General features: G+C 42.7%; 1 protein-coding gene across 2 annotated transcripts in view; it reads right to left on the bottom strand.

Annotated features, from left to right (window-relative positions):
- LOC104062980 (NADP-dependent malic enzyme, mitochondrial) overlaps positions 1-16,022 on the bottom strand; it is a 129,726-nt gene that overhangs the window by 83,874 nt on the left and 29,830 nt on the right. The window lies entirely within an intron of this gene.

Below are 16,022 nucleotides of genomic sequence, written 5' to 3' on the forward strand. Positions count from 1 at the left end.
CGGTCCACCAGGACGCCTCAAGTCCTTCTCCTCATGGCTGCCCCCAATCCATTCTCTGCCTAGTCTATAATTGTGCTTGGGATTCCCTCAGCCCCAGTGCATGACCTTGCACTTAATCTTGTGTAACTTCATGAGCTGAATTAGTATTCCAGAATTTAAAGCTTCTTGTGCTGCACTGAAGCTTGTATACACCATAGTGGCACCAGAGATACCAGCATGGTGGTTGTTTTTCTAGACATTTCTTTTTTGTCTGAGACTGAACTTTCCAACTTGCTTTCTGCCCCTCAATCCCATAAAGTAAGCACAGATGTTGAATCTGCCAAATAAATTCCAAATGATCTTGGTCTTATATTTTTTGTACATGAGCAAGGGAAAGAGGGCAAACTACAACTGCCACCTCGTTCCCTACCGTACAAAGCCCAAATTGCGTCATACTGTGCATAAATAGTACTTTTGTTTGCTAAAGTAAACTCTGACCTGATCCTAGTTTTCTTCTTGGTTAATAAGGTGGTTGGTTGTTGCATGGAAGTATGGAGTAATCAAGTGCTCCGAACTGCTTATGTGGTACAGACTTAATGAGAAGGTTTATGAAAATCAATGAACAGAAATTTGCCATTCTGAGTGTTCCATTTCCATCATTCTGATTTCGACTGTGCTTGCAGTGCCAACATAAATCCACAGATAGCAGCAGCCTCTGCAGATGTGCTTCCAGCTGAACTTGCTACTTTAATGAAAGTGATTTCCCTTTGCACACTGTTATTTCAGCTAAATGCCTCAAGAGTACAATCCAGCTCTTCTTTCCTTGTCAGTGTCCTGATAGCATAGCTCACATAATGTCACTGCATGTTGGTGCAGGGTATGAAATACACCTGGAGGAGATCCATTCACAATTTTGCGGATATGAGCCAACTTTTGCTGCCTAATGCTGCTTGCCCCTGTCAATTCTCCTGGGGTGAGGAGAGGAAAACACATGGTTATTGATATTCCTGATAAGATTAAATTGTGGCCTTGGGAAAGGATTCATTTCCTTCCCATTCAGTCAGGCCTCCATGGAAATACCCCACAGCAAATAAGCCCTTTGGGTCTAAGGTCCACTCAGATGCAAAGTTACGGTCCTTTGGTCCCAGAAACAGAGAAAAAAGGGGGATGTGAAGGAGTCATCTAGCTTGTTCTTCCACCATAAGACAACTTGAGCTACACCTACATCTCTCTGGACAGAACTTTGCTTTAGTCCTAACAACAAGAAAACCCAGGGAGGGTCTCTTAAATCTCAGTTTTCTGTAACTGAGTCTGACTTGAGAAAACAGGCAATGTTCCTTACTTCACTGCTTCTTTCCACCTCTTCCACTCTCTCAGGCCTGCTGCTGCTGCCTCTTGAGCGTCTGGCTCTTAACACAAAGCTCAGCTTCCTCTCCCATCTCTGTCCCTCCAACACATGAGCAAAGCTCTGCACTAGGCTATAACTCAAGCATTGTCTTTCCTGGAGTCAAGGTTTGCAACCCATTACCTTCTCAATTTCACCTCAGATTACTGTAAATACTGACTTTAATCATGTTACGATATTAAATGTTTGCTTCAACACTGTCCAGAGTTTCATGGTGTTTGTAAGCACCTTTTTTTTTTTGGAGCTACACTTCAGGAAAACATAAAAAAGAAAGGGCAGCAACAAAAATGTCTAAAAAACTCATGTTATGACTAGACACAAAATGATTTTTATTTCACCAAAGCAAGGCATATGGGCTAAAACATTAGAATACTTCAGATTTCTGTACACTATAGGGTAGGAAGGAATTTGCAAACAACTCAGGTACCTCCCTGAACAAAGCACAGAAATGGGTCAGGGCAGGTCAAACAGCTCAACTCTGCTTTTCAGGCCAAATTGAGCTGAATTCAAACCAACTATGTCCAATGCTGTAATTTACAGCTTAGTAGCATCTCCCTCTGGAATGTCAAAATAGCAACCCAATGCATAGTCTAGTGCTTTCACATTTCCCTAATGGAACTATTCACATGCTGAACAAAGCCTGAAAGGAGCTAGGCTGACGGGAGAGGGTGGTGAAGTATGAATCTCCCTAAATATTCAGTATTTCAAATGCAGGGCAGAGACTACAACTGAGTTTAATTAGAAAATGAAAACGGGATCCTGCATGTTAATGCACTTGCTTACCGCTTGGGTTCATTTCCAAGTGTTCCCATTTGATTGTCCTTGGAGACATTTGTGTTTGTAGCTAACAAAGGAGATAATAAAAATGACAGGAAATGTTTGTTCTGGGTGTATCTGTGTAAATCTGCTCACAGCAAAGATATTATTGCAGCCCTCCACTACAGCACTGAGTTCACAATACAGGAATGGCTGGACACTCAATGCTGCACGAACCCTCTTCCCTGGAAAAGCCCTTACTAACCTGCATCCGTAGCAAAATGTCATATCAAGCATGCTGGCTGTTGACTTTTACAACTTTGGAAAATCGTGGCAAGAATTAGAGCAGTGACACAGACCCGTGTCACAACCTGCCTGGAAATGATTTGGTTTGCAGTGCCTGGGGGTCAATTCACAGCTGCAGCACATCAGGATGCTGCCGAAAGACACAGATGGTGGATTTATGAATAAAACTCTGCATGCTTTTTTATGGTTATGAATAATATTGCTTATTGAAATCAGTCAGTGAAATACTGAAGGTAGAAAACCCCAAGTGTGAGAAGCATGGTCCTCAATGAAGCTCATCAGCTACACCAGTATGATTATAGGGAACCAAGTAGGACAGCATTCTCACAAATTCCTGACAAAAATTTGTTAAAAAGCTCTCCAGAGCTCCTCACTAGCTGTTTTTCAAACGCTGCAGAATCAAAGAATCCTTAAGGTTGGAAAAGACCTCTAAGATAATTCAGTCCAACTGTCAGCCCAACACCACCGTGCCTACTAAAAACCACATCCAAAAATGCCATGGTCACACGTATTTTGAACACTTTCAGGGGTGGGGACTCCCTACTGTCTTGGGCAGCCTCTTCCAGGGATTCACCACTCTTTCAGTAAAGAAAGTCTTCTTAATATGCAATCTAAACATCCCCTGGTGCAACTTGAGGCCATTTCCTCTCCTGCTATCCTTTCTACTTGGGAGCAGAGCCTGTCCTCTGCCTGGCTGCAACCTCCTTTCCAGGAGCTGTAGAGAGTGATGAAATCTTTCCTCAGCCTCCTCTTCTCCAGATTAAAGAGCCTCAGATCCCTCAGCTGCTCCCCACAACCCCTGTGCTCCAGACCTTTCACCAGCAATTCTCACAGCCAGGTTTAATACATTTGTTGTAATGTAAAATAAGGACATGTAGTGCTTATATTTCCTTCAATTTATGGCTTTGGGGGAAAAAACCCATATCTGAATTAAACACTATGAAATGTATTCAAGAAGCAGTTGAGGCTATTTCAGGCCAAGACTGACATGAAGGGAAGATACTAGGGGGTTATTTCTAGTACCCATATGAAAGACTGTTCTCCTTCCTTGACCACAAAGTCATTATAGGAAATACATACATAGGTACAAGGGAAAAAACATTCAGTATTGGCTGAAGGCACACAATATCCATCTGTGTTTGCAATTGACCTGAGAAAACAGCCCAAGACAGGAATGGTCTGAAAAGTGTTTTCAGACTCTTCCTGTTTTCCTGTTGCATATGTAGTTCAAAAGGTTGAATGGTAAAGTGGTGCACTGGTTCTCAAGTTTTACACACTGAGCTCTTCCTTGACAAAGACCTCTCTGGGCTATGGGACACCTCTTGGATTTGCACGGTGCAGGAAGGGATGGAAGGCTGGAGTCCCAGCACTGGCACATGCAAGGAATTTAACTGAAACCAAAACAGATTATGAACAGAAGATTGGTCCGCATAGATGCTTGTTATTTCAGTTGAGTGGAATGCAGCTATTGCAAGTGGCAGCAAACACACAAACACTTGAAAACAAAGCTTGTAGCATCAAATATAACATGTAAATCATACTTCTGAAGAAACATTTAAACCCATTTTAAGGCATTATCCACAGACAGAGACATCACAACTTACACCAGTAAATCACACTAACATAATGGGGTGAAGATCAAGAAGAAGATCCTTTGCTGTTCTTCTTGACTATTTCAGCCTTAAGGTCCTCTAATGTTCTTCCTGACTATCTCAACTCAAGAGCAAATACAAGACTGGGATGTGGATGTAGGACTCTACTGCTTTGGGAATAGCCAGAGCACAGACTGTGGAAGTCTTACTTTGTGCTGCTTCAGCCTGGAAAACACTGAACTTAAGCAGTTGCTTATGGAAATAACTGACTCTCCAGGTCAGTGCAAATGGTCAACAGTGGTCGGTGGCTCATTTCCCTCAGTGTGACTCAAATCCATTGACAGTCCCAAGGAGTCCCTCTATGGTCCACTACTCACTGGTGTCATTCCCAGGATTGGTACACTGTAGAACCAGCCACAGAGACCTTTGAGTTTTAGTCTCAGAGGACAACTTAGAATCATAGAATTGTAGAATGGTTTGGGTTGGAAGGGACCTTAAATATCATAGAATACGATATTTAATAACATAGAAACATTAAGGTTGTAAAAGATCTCCAAGATTATTAAGTCCAACCGCCAGCCCAACACCATCATGCCTACAAAACCATGTCCCAAAATGCCGCAGCTACATGTGTTTTGAACACCTCCAAGGATGGGGACTCTGCCACTTTCCTGGGCAGCCTCTTCCAATGTTTGACCACTCTTTCAATAAACAATTTTTTCCTAAGGTCCAATCTAAACCTCCTCTGGCACAACTTGAGGCCATTTCCTCTCATCCCATCACTTGTTACTTGGGAGAAGAGATCAATACCCACCTCACCACACTCTTTTCCAGGAGCTGCAAAGAGTGATGAGGTCCCTCAGCTCCCTTTTCTCCAGACTAAATAATCTCAGTTCCCTCAGCCACTCCTCATAAGACTTGTGCTTTACCAGCTTCATTGTCCTCCTTTGGATGTGGACTGGATCATCCAGTTCAAACCCTCAACTTGAGAAGGTCTGCTGCAGCTAAAGGCTTTCCCATGATGGACGTTCCCTTCTCTCACAGACCAAGTGCACTCAAGACCAGCCTCAATAGAACACTTGCCTCTGGAAGCTGGAGGTGGGACTTGTTGAAGGTACAACTGTCCTTCCCATCTTCTTCCTCTCTTTCTCTACAGTGGCCATCAACAAATTGCATGCCCATCTGAAGAGACAGCTGGGACACTATGTGGGAAAGCCCAAGCAGACCGGCCTAGCTTCTTCCCTGGAGAGACGAGAAGAGCTGGGTGCCTCTCCAGGCACTCTCATCTAAAAAGCATGTGCTACTTTTTAGAGGAGCCTGGGAGAAATGTAAACTACCTTATTTGAGTAAAAACTTATCCAAAGGCACTGGCCCAAATAAAACCAGAATTTGCTGTTAAATCCCTTACCTTCTCATTTATGGCTAAGGATTTTCTTCGGCTTACAGATGCCTATAGGCTTGTATTCTGTCTAGATGAGAGACATTCCCCTGCCTGCCCTTAGTGATGTACGGCTGCAGTTTAGGACAGATTTCACTCACCAGCGACGCAGCAGGAATTTGAGGGCTGCATTTTTCTTTCCCTAAGGGGAGACAAAAGCTAACAAGTATTTCTGTTCTTTTGAACCTTGCAGACAAACTGACAAAAAAAATCTCATTACTTGGGACATATTTTACCTCCTGCAAAGGGTGAAACAGGCCAAGTACAGAGATAGTTAAAAACTCAAACCCAGCCCCCACCATCCCTAAAAACTCACTCAAGCCGAAAGCATTACCAGAGATCTCCTACTGTGGGGAGCTACAAACCACAGCACCTTTCACTCACCCAGGGATTAATAAAGTTAAGGGGCTTTAATACAGCGTGTAGGCAGTAGGCGTCAGGGTTTCCTCCTGAAGGATGTGTAAGTGCTTAAAGAGGCCACCAGGAAAGCTAGGGAGTGCAAGGACAGGACGAGGGGGGAATGGTTTTATTCTGAATATGGGGAGATTTAGATGAGATGTCAGGAAGAAACATGTTACTGTGAGGGTAGTGAGGCACTGGAACAGGTTGCCCAGAGATATTGTGGATGCCCCATTCCTGGAGGTGTTCAGGGCCAGGCTGGATCAGGCTTTGAGCAACCTGATCCAGTGGAAGGTGTAATACCCCATCAAACCTGCAGGTAGCTGATGCCCTGGAGGAACTTGGGCTTTTACCTCCTTCAGAAATGCTCCTGGCTCTTTGTGTTGTTCCAGGAGAGAGGAATTCCCTTCCTGACTCCCAATAGGAGATCACTTTAGGCATGTGCACAGACACACAACCTGCTATGCCAGCCAAAACAGGCTTTTAATCTTTCCCATCTACATCAGGCCCTAAGCTGACACCTAAATGAAAAATCAGTTTGTTTTAAACTACTGTCTTTGTGGAAATGGTCATCACTGTAAACAGATGACCTTGTATCAGTACGGAGCAATGTAAACAATTAAATAACTGTTAGATCAAGTTTTAATTCAAGTGAGGCAAAGTAGCAAAAGGATTTCGACACAAGCTGGATGCAGAACTGAGGGCTGAGATCAGACATGAGCTTTTGTGTCCCAACAAAAAGCCTGCACAGAAACAAGTCACAGTGCAACACAGAAAACCATGGAGGAGTGGCAGCATATCAGTTGTGAGTAGAGGAGAAGATGTTTCTCCTTAAGATAGCTTGAGGGCTATCTTATTTAGCTCGAATACCCACTCACCTGTGAGCACCAAGACACTGACCTCTCAGAAGGTCACATTCTTAATAAGCAGCAGAGTGGAGAAAGCACAAGAAACAGCCAGTTTTTCAAATTCCAGGCTGGACAAATCCACCCCATCAGCCGTGCTGCAGTGTCTGATGGTGCCAAATTCAGCCCTGCTTGGGACTCGACTTCTGCTGCTGGGCTGAATCTGACCCAAGAAGTTAAAAGACAGTTGTTTTGGTTCTTGCCCCTCTTCAGCTGGTTCTATTATTCCACCTTTCTGTCTATTAATGAAAAATAAGGACCCGATATGAAGAATGTAGGCCAGATAAACATAAGTTGCTACATCTGAAACTGCTAATGAGAGAGGCCTCTCTTTCTGGCAGGGAGGTTGAACCGAATTCATGCACAGGGATGTTTAAGCTGAGGTTGGTTTATTTAGATTCAGAGCAGAGGTTATAAAGCATACAGAAACCATTCACAGATACAGCAGTGAAGGCATTATGATCCCCATAGCTTACCAAGTCGAACAAAAAAGTCCTTTTTGGCAGCAGGTTAAGTAAGTATAAAATCCTTCCTTCTTGTATTTTCACTGTATCTGCTATATTTTCACACACATCACTAGTGGGTAGAAAAATGTAAGACCCGATGATTCAGCAGAAGCACTGGTGATATGCAACACATAAAATGAGGCTAAATTTATCATCGGATCATAGAATGTTTTGGGTTAGAAGGGACCTTAGAACTCATCCAGTTCCACCCCCCTGCCATGGGCAGGGACACCTTCCACTGGATCAGATTGCTTCAAGCCTCATCCATCCTGGTTTTGAACACTTCCAGGGATAGGTCACCTATGAATTTTCTGGACAACCTGCTAACCTTACATCAGTTCCTCCCTTCCATCTGCCCCACAGCCTCTGTGTCTACCATCTACTCCCTTTTCTTTAAATCACCTCCTCTTCCTCCCTCTCTCCTCATTGGATTTTGGTATATTATCTGGAAGCATCAATTTTAGTTTTGGGAAGTTTGGCTTATACAAGTGAGAGAAAAATGACCCCAAACCAAAGCCACATTTAAATGTTTGCTCATTACTTCAGAGAGGAAGAGCACCTTAGAGCAAAGAGGTTTATTTTAAATTACTGCAGAGGCTGGTGGATCACGGCACTGCATCATCACAACACCAGCACAATGCCTCTCTCACCCACTGTGGGAACAGCTGAGAGCTGAGTACATCCAGCCTCAGACAGGATAACAGCATTCCTGGCAATAGCTGAGGAACTCTTAAGTAAACAGAAAAAATGAAAAGTTTATGAAAGGAGAAAAGAAGCATACAGCTCGACCAAGGAGGCTCTGGTGTCTCTGCCTTTGGAGAAAATCAAAACTCCACTGGACAAGGACCTGAGCAATCTTCTCTACAGTCTGATCTACGGTCTTCTCTAGGCAGGAAGGTTGGACTGGATGATCTCTAAAAGTCCCTGCCAACCTTAGCCTTTCTGTGATCCTGTGATTTTAAACCTCTGGGCAGTGCTGGCTGTGTTTATGATATGCTGCAGCTATTCCTTTTTCACTCTCTTCCCGTTACTTCTTCCATAGCTCCATGTTAAGTTTCCCGACTGTATTAGTATCACAGAAGATGCAATATGCATTTATCTTGCTTGCAGCAAACTCCACACGGCAAATCCAATGAGATACATGTGCTTTTAAACATCCTGGGTTTTCTGAAGGCTGCGAACTGCTTAAAGTCAGAAAAGATATGGTGACTGAGGAACACACGGTAGCAAAAGTTACAGAAGGTCAGGAAAGCAGAGGGAAGTCCTGTCTAGAAGGAAGAGTGCCCAGATGCAAAGAAAGGAAAGACAGACATTTTCAACAGGTGTTTAATACAGGTCCTAAAGCAGAATTCCTATTGAAAAGCCTGAAACAAGAAGCCTAATGGGACAGCGAAAGGAGGAAACATCACCCTATCTACAGAAAACCCTCAGCCTGAGCGATCCAAGGGTACCACAAAGCAACATCAGTGCTTCGACACAGCAGCAAGACACTGCCACAGAAAAGGCAGGAGATTTGCCTTATACACTCTAGAAGTACATTTTGTTGTGATTTGCTTTTGTAGATATTCAGAGTAGTACAACCATAACTTACGATTGTTTAATGAAGATAGTGGCAAAACCTAATTAGTACTTATAAATTTTGTGACAAATACTCTCAGACAGAAGCTAATTAGTTCTCTGAAGTCAGAGGTAATACTTCATGCCCTCCCTAAAGCGGCTGATTTCAGGACTGGCGGGACAACAAACTACTTCAGGTCTCTTCAGTGGGTGAGAAACCACTGCCTGAAAGTGAAGAGTGGGGATGTGAAATCAGCTACTGACCCTGAAAATACTGTCTCATTCCATCCTTCAGAAATTAATATGGATAAATGAAATGTCTTGGGAAGAAATTAGGCATCCAAAGGACAATGTTTAAAAAGGACAGGTTAAGCATTCAGGATTTTGGGCTGGTTTTGAAATTACTGGCTGGGCATCTTGCAAAATATCCATTTCTGTGACCGCATATGCAACAGAAGTAGTATGTTATTGAGTTCCAGAAGTTGTTATGTGCTTCAGAGACCTATGTTTACTCAAGAGTCCTTACTTGTATCTTAATAAAAACAGCATTGCTCCAGGACAAGATAAACATTTCGTTCCCAGATGCGACCAGCCTTCACGCTACCATTACTGCAGAATTCATTGTTTAGCAATTTTCATGATCTTCAAACACAAGCATTTGTAATTATTGCATTATCTAGATCAACACTTTAATACATAAATTAAAATTAATTAGTTAAGCTCAGGATCTTGCCTAGCAGCATTTCCTGTTCAGTGATTTGGATCAGCGTGGGCTGATCCTTTTTGGAATGCCTGAAACCTTTAACTGTATTGCAAGTGAACACAACAGGATTTTATGGCAGTTCATGGCAGCGATTTAATTTCCACTCCCCGTTAATGAAGTAAGTCTTTCAAGTGATCCACAGAGAAAAAGTTAACAGTTTCAATACTTTGGCTCAGACACCTTACAGGAATCTCCTTACTGGTCAGCATAAGCTCCAATTCTTCTGCAACAACTCTCACAGCAAATAAATGCCAGCAACAGACAGGTTTGGAGATGAGTGCTGCTCTCTCGGCAATACCTAAGAGAACCATTTTCCCTTGAAATACAGTCATAGAATCATGGAATGGTTCGGGTTGGAAGGGATCATAAAGATCATCCAGTTTGAACCCCCCTGCCATGGGCGGGGACATCTCCTTCCATTGGATCACAGTGCTCAAAGCCTCATCCAACCTTGAACACCTCCAGGGATTCGGCCTCTGTGACTTCTCTAGGAAACCTGTGCCAGTGCCACACTGCCCTCACCCTAAAGAATGCCTTCCCAATATGTCATCTAAATACCCCCTCTTTCAGCTTAAATCCATTCCCCCTCATCCTGTCCCTGCACTCACTGATAAAGAGCCCCTCCCCAGCTTTCCTGTAGCCCCCCTGTCAGTACTGCAAGACTGCTTTGAAGTAAACCCCAAAAGCCTTCTCTTCTCTGGGCTGAACAACTCCAACTCCCTCATCTTGTCCTTGTATGGGAGGTGCTCCTGCCCTTGGATCATCTTTGTGTCCCTCCTCTTCACCAGACTGCCACAACTTCTCAAACATGATAGATAATGGCTTAGCAACTTCATCCACTAGTGATGAAATGGTGAGCCTAGTTCTCATTAACAAACTCGTATTTTCATACCACTTATCAGCAATATTTGGAGCAACTCCACTCATGTTAATAACACAACAATGAGGTTAAATCAGGCCAAGTGAAAATAAGGGCTCAGGACCATAGGCAATAAAAGTTTTGTTTCTACTTAACCAGATCCAAGCTTGGCCCGGCTGATCCAACTGTCATGTGCATTTATGAAAAACAAGCATGTACAGTGCAGGGGGGTACAAAGAAAACGTGAAAAAGCATGCACTGAAATATTTTTACTGCTTCTAATCTTCCCATCCTTTTATTTACCTAGTAAATGCAAATACATTTAGATTTTTTCCCCAACACATATAAACTTGAAGATGTCTTTCTTCACTTTCCTTCTACTCTGGCAGGTCTAGAACATCCTCAGAAGACTAGAAACAGCCTGGGGGCTGTACTGCACACATACATGAAGGAGCACAAATGCACTGGTCTCACATTCCAGTCTCAATGAACCCTATGCTCCTCCACTCTGGAAATCAAGTAGTGGGCCACTACATCAGTGACAAATGTGGCCGCAGGCTTCTGAACTACAGCTACATTATTTCTGGCCAGTTTTCTAGCAAAAGCAAGTAAACTCAAGTCTCTGCAGACTCATCTGCTTAGATACAACGTATGTCTTACCAAAAAAAAACCCCAACAAACCAAAACCAAAGCAACACTCAGAAGAATTTGAAATTTGTCACTAATTTTGAGGTTTTGTGTTGAAGCACTTTTAGATACCAGAAGAAGACAGGACTTCATCAAGCTCTGGAGATGGCCAATACTTCAAAACCAAAATGAAAACAGAAAGAAACCACTCAAACTCAAAGTAGTAAGAAATTCAGAGGGAACATGTGACATTTTCATCTCCCTGCTGTAATTCTTGGGGATAGTCTTCCAAGGGATAATTCATGAAACTGGTATTCCAGGAAAATGAAGGTCATCTTTGTCAATTCTTTCTGTGCCACTCACAATTTTGGAGACCAAATAGTCCCAATCTGGTCAATTTTTCTTTATATGGAAGCCCTCCACACCTTCATTTATTCCTGCTGCCTTTCTCTGGCCCTTTGCCAAGGCATCTCTTTTTGCAGGGCATTCGTGAACAAGCTTAACACAGATGTCAGCACAGATTCCTCCAGGACTTCACTGGTAACTTCCCTCCATTCACCCCAAGCCTTTGTTTCTTATCTTTTACAAAAATTTCCTATATAATTATGCTGGGATCCTCCCTCCTCTATCACAGTTGCTTTGCTGCCTAAAAAGCCTTGTGCTAGGCCTCTATCAAAAACTTATCAAAACCCATTCAGACAATATCAGCCAAACCACATTACCCATGTATTTGTTGATCCCTTTGGAGATTCACAAACCAAGAGGTTTATGGAAGCCTTTAGAGAAGCCAAATGGATTCTTCCTCAGCAGATCTCACTTGTCCAAGCACCTACACATTCTTTCCTTTATTAGTCTTTGTTAATTAGCCGATGCAAGCATGTAGCTCTCCACATTCCCTGAGAATCTTCCTAAGGTGGATATCCAATTTCCACCTCATAGTCTTCAGATACTGAGACAGTTTTAAGTGATGATACAATTTACTGTAAGAAACGCAGCCACTTGATGCTTGAGTTCATAGACTCATAGAACGGTTTGGGGTGGAAGGGATCTTAAATCTTATCCAGTTCCAACACCCCTGCCGTGGGCGGGGACGATTTTGACTGGATCAAGTTGCTTAAGGCCTCATGTAACCTGGTCTTGAACATCATCCTTTGTATATATTTCCAGCTTTTCAAAGACTGCCTTCTTGTCTTTCCATAACCTAATGTACTTTGCTCTTTAGCCATACCTGCTCCCTTATGCCATTTTCTAAGTCCTTATGAAAAGGTAATAGAGATTAGTGATTCCAGTGTGGTAGTGTTGAGCATCTCCAAACCTCCTGTAAGTGTTTAATTCTCTTACAAGACCCTTTTAACATCCTTTTATCAATCTTCTTTATATACACATACTTGACCGTACAGAAGCTGAGCACAATAGTGGTTTGGCCTTTTTATCTCTGCAGGGACACCAAATCCAAAATACCTTGTAGTGACTGGCAGAAGGGGCACTTAAAACTGCAAAATGTTCGAAACAAATGACTTAATACTGAGTCAAGGGCTGTATTTTCTTTTGTGGTGCATGGTGCACATTGATTACCTGCTGCAGGAAGCAAATGCTGACATCTCTCCCGTTTTACCTCTGGGCAAATAAGAGACAAGACATGAAGCAACAGAGTGGTAACCAGATTTTCAACACACAAGAGTATTTTCTGCCCTGGTACGCTCCACGTATGCAGTCAAAGTCACAGTCTTGGTACAAGAGCCAGTAATAAGGATCCACTGTCATATTCTTCCTATTTGGACATGAAATTGCAATCCACATTGTACAGAAACCCTGACAACTCTTGCTAGCCAACCTGACCTTTATACTGTTGTGCAGGGGTTCAGAGAGCTCATGCACCACAAATTCATGTCTGGACTCGCATCTTACTGTGCATTAAGCCTCTGCAGATGGCAGGTGATAGCTAGATATTGGAAATAGAATTGTTATGCTCTCTCTTATCTTTAGAATCCAGTTTTTGCCATCCAGAGATTTTAAAGTGAAAGAGAGGAGATTTAGATATTAGGAAGAAATTCTTTATTGTGAGGGTAGGGAGGCAGTGGCACAGCCCAAAGAAATTGTGGATACCTCATCCCTGGAGGTATTCAAAGTCAGGCTTGATGATGCTTTGAGCACGTCGATCCAGTGGAAGGTGTCCCTGACTACAGCAAGGGGGTTGGAACTGGAAGATCTTTAAGGTCCCCTCTAACCCAAACCATTCTATGATTCTAAAAGAAGCCACCGACAAATCTTCCTGATGGCCTTTAAAGAAACAATCACTTATGTACTATTTTAATAATAATAATAATAATAATAATATAGTCTGAAAGATTTATGCAAAATATGGATTAATCTTTGTGTGGAACTGCTGTTTGTAAGGATTTTAACTAAGAGCCTGTGAGAGATGAAATGGCAGCAGCTATCTGCCTGCCTGGTTTTCACATAAAGAAAGCACTGACAGGAGATGATGTTCTCAGGATTAATTTTTGACACTCTATAGTGCTGTATTGAGCACATGAACTCTTATCTTGAGCAATGGCACAAATATTTCTAGGTCAAGCCCTGGCTTCAATGTTTAGGTGAACCAGAGAGTTCTGTGAACAAACACAAGTTGGCAAACTACTTCTTGCTGCCCAGGAGCAGCCTTAAGTCATCTATGAAGACCTAACAACATCTTTGCTCCTCACTGCTTCAGAGATGCTGTATGGATGTGCAGGTTTCTTAATTTTGAGAGGTCTGTGCTCAGGACTAGGAAAGGCAAATTGAAACAACAGCTTTTCTTGGCATAGGTTAAAAAACAACATCCCTTCTGCCAAAAGTTGTAGTTTAATTTTGGTCTCACTTCAAAAATAAATATTATAGAACATTAAAATCTTACATTTTATATCCCTTAAGCACCAAGGTATCAATTAATGTCAAGCTAAATAAAAAGAAACAATGTTTTTGTAATATTAGGAAATTAATAGCTAAAAACATCTTCAACCCTTTAAGCTCCTGGCTTCAGCCACAAAGACAGAGCTGCCCTTCCAGCTGTACAGGGCAGTAGTGAAGTCCAAACCTGGATTACTGCAATGCATTTCACTGAGGCAGAACCTCCCACAGTTACACAAGTATGTCAGATGATCACAGATCAATTTAGGGACCTCCAAGAGGTCACCTAGTCCTGCCCCGGCCCAGAGCAGGTTAGCTCTCTCAGGATCAACCCTCCAGAGGTTTAAATCCAAGGGGCTTGACAGAGCAAAGGGAGTAATGTTTAGCCTGCAGGAGAAAAGGCTCCAGGGAGACCTTATAGCAGCCTTCCAGTACTTACAGGGGGCCTACAGGAAAGCAGGAAGGGGCTCTTTTTTCTGGAAGTGCAGAGATAGGACAAGGGGGGACAGTTTTCAGCTGGAAGAGGGGAGATTTAAATGAGATATTAGGAAGAAATTCTTTACTGTGAAGGTGGTGAAGCACCGGCACAGGTTGCCCAGAGAAATCGTGGTTCCCTGGAGGTGTTTGAGGCCAGGTTGGATGGGGTTTTGAGAACCCTGATCCAGTGGAAGGTGTCCCTGCCCGTGGCAGGGAGTTTGGAACTGGAATATCTTTAAGGTTCCTTCCAATTCAAAACATTCCATAATACTATGATGTATTTTAAGATTTTTTCCATTTGCATATTCCCCTTTTGCCTCATATTTCCTCAGCTGGATTACTAAAAACCTTTACTGGTTGTGCTCAGTGAGCTTATCCCTGCCTGTAGCACCCTGGGAAGAGGTTGGACTTCGTTACTTAAACCTTACTTCCACCTCTCCTGTTCTGTCTTTCTAAAAGAAAATAGACAGATATCACTTCCCTCCTCGTTCCACACTTTAAACTCCCTTTTCATTATTCTAGCTTCTTAAATTTGAGCTATCAAAATAAAAAACCTGCAATGCGGTAACAGGAAGAAGAATAAAAAGTAGCGGATATCCTTTTTCTTTTTGCCACTAAGCACAATAAAACTTTCTTTGAAAGAGCAAATGAAAGCACAAGAGATTTTTAATATTTCACGCTAATCAAAAGCTGGAAAACTTCGAACAAAACTTTTCCACTGAAAAATTTTGAAAGGTACTTTTGTAAAGGAAAAAGTTTTAAATGGCAAATAAATGAAACCCCACATTGATTTCTCAACGTAGAGTCTTGGAGACAGCTTTTAGCAGGGTCTGAAGCAAAAGGACAAAGGGGAAAGTTTTATACTAAAAGAAAGTTTTATACTGGATATAAGGAAGAGATTATGTAAAAGGAGGGTGGTGAAGCACTGGCACAGGTTACCCAGAGAGGTGGGAGATGCCTGAAAGGAGGTTGTAGAGAGGTGGGTGATGGCCTCTTCTCCCAAGTGACAGGTGATAGGGCAAGGGGGAATGGCCTCAAGCTGCGCCAGGGAAGGTTCAGACTGGATATCAGGAAAAAAATTTCACAGAAAGGATCATTGGGCAGTGGAACAGGCTGCCCAGGGAGGTGGTTGAGTTACTATCCCTGGAGGTATTTAAAAGACAGGTGGATGAGATGCTCAGGGACATGGTTTAGTGGCAGTTAGGAATAGTTGGACTTGATGATCCAAGAGGTCTTTTTGAGCCTGGTGATTCTATGATTCTATGCCCCATCCTTGGAAACATTTGAGGCCAGTTTAGGCAGAGCTCTGAGCATACTGGTCTAGTTGAAACTGTCCCTGCTTATGGCGGCACAGTAAGACTGGATGGGCTTTAAAGGTTCCTTCCCACCCAAACCATCCCATGACTCCATGAACTGAAGGGCTGTTTCTGGTCGTCCCTATTCACAAAAACATTAGGTTGACCACTTGTTCAGCACTATCAGCCCTGCTGGAAAAGTTGACTGATAACTTTCAGTTGATTCCAAACTTCCAGACAGGCTTCAGAGAAAACAGCTTACTTCCTTG

The sequence above is a fragment of the Cuculus canorus genome, chromosome 1, assembly GCF_017976375.1.
Source record: "Cuculus canorus isolate bCucCan1 chromosome 1, bCucCan1.pri, whole genome shotgun sequence".
Classification (NCBI taxonomy): domain Eukaryota; kingdom Metazoa; phylum Chordata; class Aves; order Cuculiformes; family Cuculidae; genus Cuculus; species Cuculus canorus.